The sequence below is a fragment of the Ptychodera flava genome, chromosome 13 (genome assembly GCF_041260155.1).
Source record: "Ptychodera flava strain L36383 chromosome 13, AS_Pfla_20210202, whole genome shotgun sequence".
Lineage (NCBI taxonomy): Eukaryota > Metazoa > Hemichordata > Enteropneusta > Ptychoderidae > Ptychodera > Ptychodera flava.
In genome coordinates, this window is record NC_091940.1 from 34,360,901 (window position 1) to 34,365,675 (window position 4,775).

The 4,775-nt window shown below is 37.2% G+C and overlaps 1 protein-coding gene across 6 annotated transcripts in view; it reads right to left on the reverse strand.

Annotated features, from left to right (window-relative positions):
• The window catches only part of LOC139148246 (ribosomal biogenesis factor-like), a 59,082-nt gene that overhangs the window by 21,942 nt on the left and 32,365 nt on the right, over window positions 1-4,775 (reverse strand). For 3 of the 6 annotated variants that reach the window (XM_070719584.1, XM_070719578.1, XM_070719583.1), the window contains exon 2: window positions 1,467-1,548. The gene's annotated coding sequence lies outside the window, so the exon portion shown is untranslated. The other 3 variants (XM_070719579.1, XM_070719582.1, XM_070719580.1) reach the window with 3 other exon arrangements.

Consider the following 4,775-nt stretch of genomic DNA (forward strand, 5'->3'; position numbering starts at 1 on the left):
AGTGAATTTTCAAGTATAAAATTTGCAATTGATATGAATACTTTCACACCCGTATAACAGGCAACAGTGATACTCAAAAGTTTAGTGACCTATTGACAACTCATTTAATTCTCAAATTGTATGCAAATTTTGATAGTTGTGATGACCACGGACACAACCTTCTCAGCACCTACATGAGAAACTGTAGCACTACCAGGGCTAAAAATTGGCTCTCTGTAGGGATTGATACATTATGATCAAAATGTTATGAAAATGCATTTTCATTGGCCATCATTTCCTTGCGCCTGTCATCCAAGTACATCAGTTGAGATATTGAAACTTTGTTGCAAACTTCCACTGCATGGTTGTCTTTGTAATTTGTCATGAGTCTAAACTTAGGGACGGACCATTAGATCTTGGGAGGGGGTGGTCAAAAACAGAAAAAAAAATTTCAGAGCAGAAAGTTAGGGGAAAAAAAATCTTCAAACTAGTTTGCAAAATAAAAAAAAATAAGAATACAAATGCGTAAAAGAAATCTGCAAAAGTCTTTAAAATCTTGAATTTTTTTTAGATTTTACCGACAGGAAGCAGCTTTCTGTATTTTTAGTACCTCCTTCCTGGCACATTTTTAATTTTACTGTATACATTTAGAATGACTGTATCCCTTATACTGGAAGTTGTGATCATCTTATCTTTTCAGGACTTTTGTATTCTGATCAATTGAAAATTATAAAATTATAGAGCCTGTTTTCTACTTGTTTCATGCGTACAAACCAAGCAGGTACACTAGGTAAAACATTGAAATTATGGTATGGTTGTCAAGACAGAAAGTTATATTTGCCTTTTAAGATCAAGATGAACAGATGCAAAATAACAGACCAGACATGGCATGCCAAATACTGACTGAATTTCAAGTCCCAGGGTTTGGTAGTCCCTATGGGCTACCATTTCATGGATTTTGATAGCCCAAGGGAAAAGTCGGTAGTATGTGGATGTGGGACTACTGCTAATTTCAAGCCCTGTCTTTTCATTATGGCCAGGCCAACTGCATCAGTGAGCCCCAGCCTCAGGCCAAAATTTTGCCGAGGTAAAAAGGTCAAAGAAAACATATGAATATAGTCCATCAAATTTTGTATTGGAGTGCCAATGATGTCGTAATTGAAATGCAAGTCATTGTGTGACACAAGAGATTTAATAAATTGGATTAACTACAGTGATTGGTAAATTAATCACACTGTAAAAAAATGACTGTCAATCACACTGCAAATAAACCAACATCATATCTATATTGAATGGATAATATGCAAATACAAGTAACAAGAGAATGACAATTGTTTTGATTCACTAGTTTTGAATTTGTATGATTTTACAAAAAAAGCAACAATAAATTTAACCAATGCTAGTACTCTAGAATTTTGTCGCCAGCATAATGCACTATGCATCAAACTCTGATATGAATAAAAAACAAGTTTACACTGTGAACTTACTTGATATCTGACTGAATTCCCAGGTGCACTGTGCTTTGAATAGAATTTTGAATAATTTCAAACTTCAATGAATTTGGTCAACCTGCAAGAAAGTATAGGCCAGAAAAAATTCATGTTTTAATCCACTTTATTAGTGTAATGCTACCACTTGCTGATGTACTATAGTGTCGAGATTGCCAACATTCATTAACCTGTACAATATTTCCCTTATTGAGTTACATTCAGCTATTATAACAATCAATTTTCATCCTTATACATATTTGTTTGTTCAGGGCACACTTCATGTAAGATGCAGACTTGCTTAAAAATGCCCTGATAGCAAAAATGACAGGAAGACTGAAATGGGTACATGTATTTGCATGTCTGAGGAACAGGTGAAGAGTAATTAAAATACATATGAAGAAGTCTACGTTTTCAAAGATGCCAGTCCTATTCATCCCTTGATTATATCAGGGTCTGGCCAAGCCCTGCGTTTGATGCTGTGTGTTCCTGGCATTATACTGCCTCCCACCACAGCCCTGCTGACTGCTTACCATGCATCACTGGCAAACTGATGGTTGTGGATGCATGAAAGCAAATTCTTTTGCAGTCTGCAAGCAGTTAAGATATTCGGGTAGGCATCTATTGATTTCGACTGAAAGTAGTTAGAAAAGTAGTTTTTCATGCACGGTCAGAATTGGGACCATGTCGTAAGTTTTGTCTATGGCAGTCAGCAGGGCTGCGTTGGGAGACCGTAAAATGCCAGAAACACACAGCATCTTACACAGGGCTAGGTTTGGCCAATAAAAAATGTTTGTAATTGATCATTTGGCAGGTGGAAGGCAAAGTTTTTTTCTCATATCAGCTGGCATGGATTGGGCAGTTGGGTAATTTTTTTTTCCTACTAGAGGGCAGGGAAATTGTTTCTATTGCCAAGAGAGCAACTTGAAAAAGACCTGTTAAGTAGACAAGCAGTATGATGCAGTTGTTCAATGATGTTTGATGATGGGGAGGAGAGGAGCTATCGGCGAAAACAAGCCTGCGAGAAGCTTTGTGGCGAGGAGAAGGTATAGTAGGGAATTTTTGATGGGAGAGAAATTGTGCTGGGAAGTTTAATTCTTGCATGAGTGGAGATCAGCAGGAAAATTGATGGTTAAGAAGGGTAAATTTCCAAACTTTAGTGGGGAACAGCCACTAATAGCTTCTAAAATTCAACTGGTTAAGCTGCTGTTTATGTTCAACAGGTAATCTTATTAGAGCTTGAGAACCATGCATTTACAGGAGGTCACTTAAAACTTTGAGTATTGCCACACACTATTGGGTTCAAATAACATGATAACCTTTGCTGTCATATCATATCCTTCAGGTTGTTTATCTACTTGTTGTGTACCTGTAATAAGGAATTTACTTGAGGTCGAGCAGATGAAATTTAAATCCATCACGATATAGGAGTTTGTTATTTCAGTATTATGAGATAAAATTGAAAGGCTCACATGGGACCTTAGTTTACCCAGTACTTGTCAGACATTGGATATTTTAATTAATGTTCTCCAAACTGATGAAAGCATTGTACACTGGGTCATAAAGATAATTTATCTGAATTATTGGTCCACTAGGAGGAAAATAAATATTAAAAAAAATTGACACTACACACTGCCTTAATTGCTTGCACACATGATTTTTTCAGGCACTGTACGTAGTTTCACCGAAACAGAGTAACTGATAGATGCACAACTTTCTTTTTGTAGATTTTGAGATGCCCTCTAAAAACAAAAGGCATGCAGTATGATGACTTAATGACATCACAGGATATATTCAAAACAATTATCATTGTTCTGTTGTTCATGCAACCTTGCTTTCCTGTTGATTGGGAAGCTGAACCACCTGGCAATGAGTCAGACATTCATTCAGTAAATTAATTAAATTTAACCAACATTTTACTTGATCTTCTAATTTATAAATACTGCTTAAGAAATAATAAAAAATTAATGGGATTTTCAAACAAAATGTAAAGTATAAATTACCATTACCATAAAAATTAAAATAAGCAGGTGGAATTGCTGTGGTTTTCATATAGTCTGACAGTAAACTGGCATTTTGATTTTGTAAACACAGCTTAATAATCACTGAATACACACAATGTTTATAATAAGCGTTCACAAATTCGATAATATGATATTCGGACATTTATTTACAGCTATATCGTCGGATCCCATACAAATAGTCTGTGACAAGTAATGGCATATTCGGTAGGCGCGTTAACGCTTATTGGCCTTCGTGTGCTCACACAACTTGACCGAGCTGTTAGTGTCACTTTGCACATCCAACAGCCAGAAACTTTAGCCATAGACCCTCGTTTTTCTCGAGGGTCTATGATTTAGCTTTCCAATTTTTTTTTTCACTTTCTTCTTGACTGTAACCTACATTAACATGTGAACTCGAACTGCATTGAATGCACATAGCATGTTTTCTCAAAAAGGTCGGGGAAAACTTCAGTACATCAATCATCATTAATTAACCTACCCACCAAATATTGACGTGCACTTGTTGGCAGACGAAATGCCGAGCCACAGAGAAGCGTGTAAGTCAACGTTTCTGAGTTCCCGATTTCAGGATTTTAGAGTTACGGAAAGATATAGAAACTCAGGTAGTCGTGCAGCCTAACGGGAAATGGCCTAGTCTGGTGCCCTTTCGCTGCTAACATATTCCGGCACGTTCGCACTGCTGACATAAAGACATACTACATAGAGAGATATTGAGATAATCCACTTTATCGCATAGTCTTCACTGTACACAGATTCTCAGTATGAGCATATGGACGTCGCTGCAGAGTCAAAGGTGTGACCTGCGGAAACTTGATAGCGGACAGTAAACGCGTGACGCTAACAACGCGTGCTTCTTTCTGCACGGGGCAGTAAAGTTGGAGCTCTCGCATATCGCAAAAAGCACTAAGAGCACTTGCCTCTTTCAAGAGAATTTCAGAAGAAAAACATAGCGGAAGCTCCTCTAAAGGATACCACAATGAATAGCTGTGCTGAACTGCCAGACACGCTCATTCGGAAGAAACTACTTTGAAAAGGGTTTCGTGGGAGAGCGAGTGATCATGACAGAGGATAATTTTTATTAGGCATTCAACTTTACCTTACGATCAGAATCCATTCACAAGTTATCGCCTCTAATATATTTTACCGATGATAATAATTTTAATTTCCAACCATATGCGATGATTTTTTGTTATCAAGTACGACCTTTCCACCCCGATAAATTTTGGCGTACGAATAATATATGTAAAACATGGGCGTAAATAATACCACGTGACTCGAGGGTACG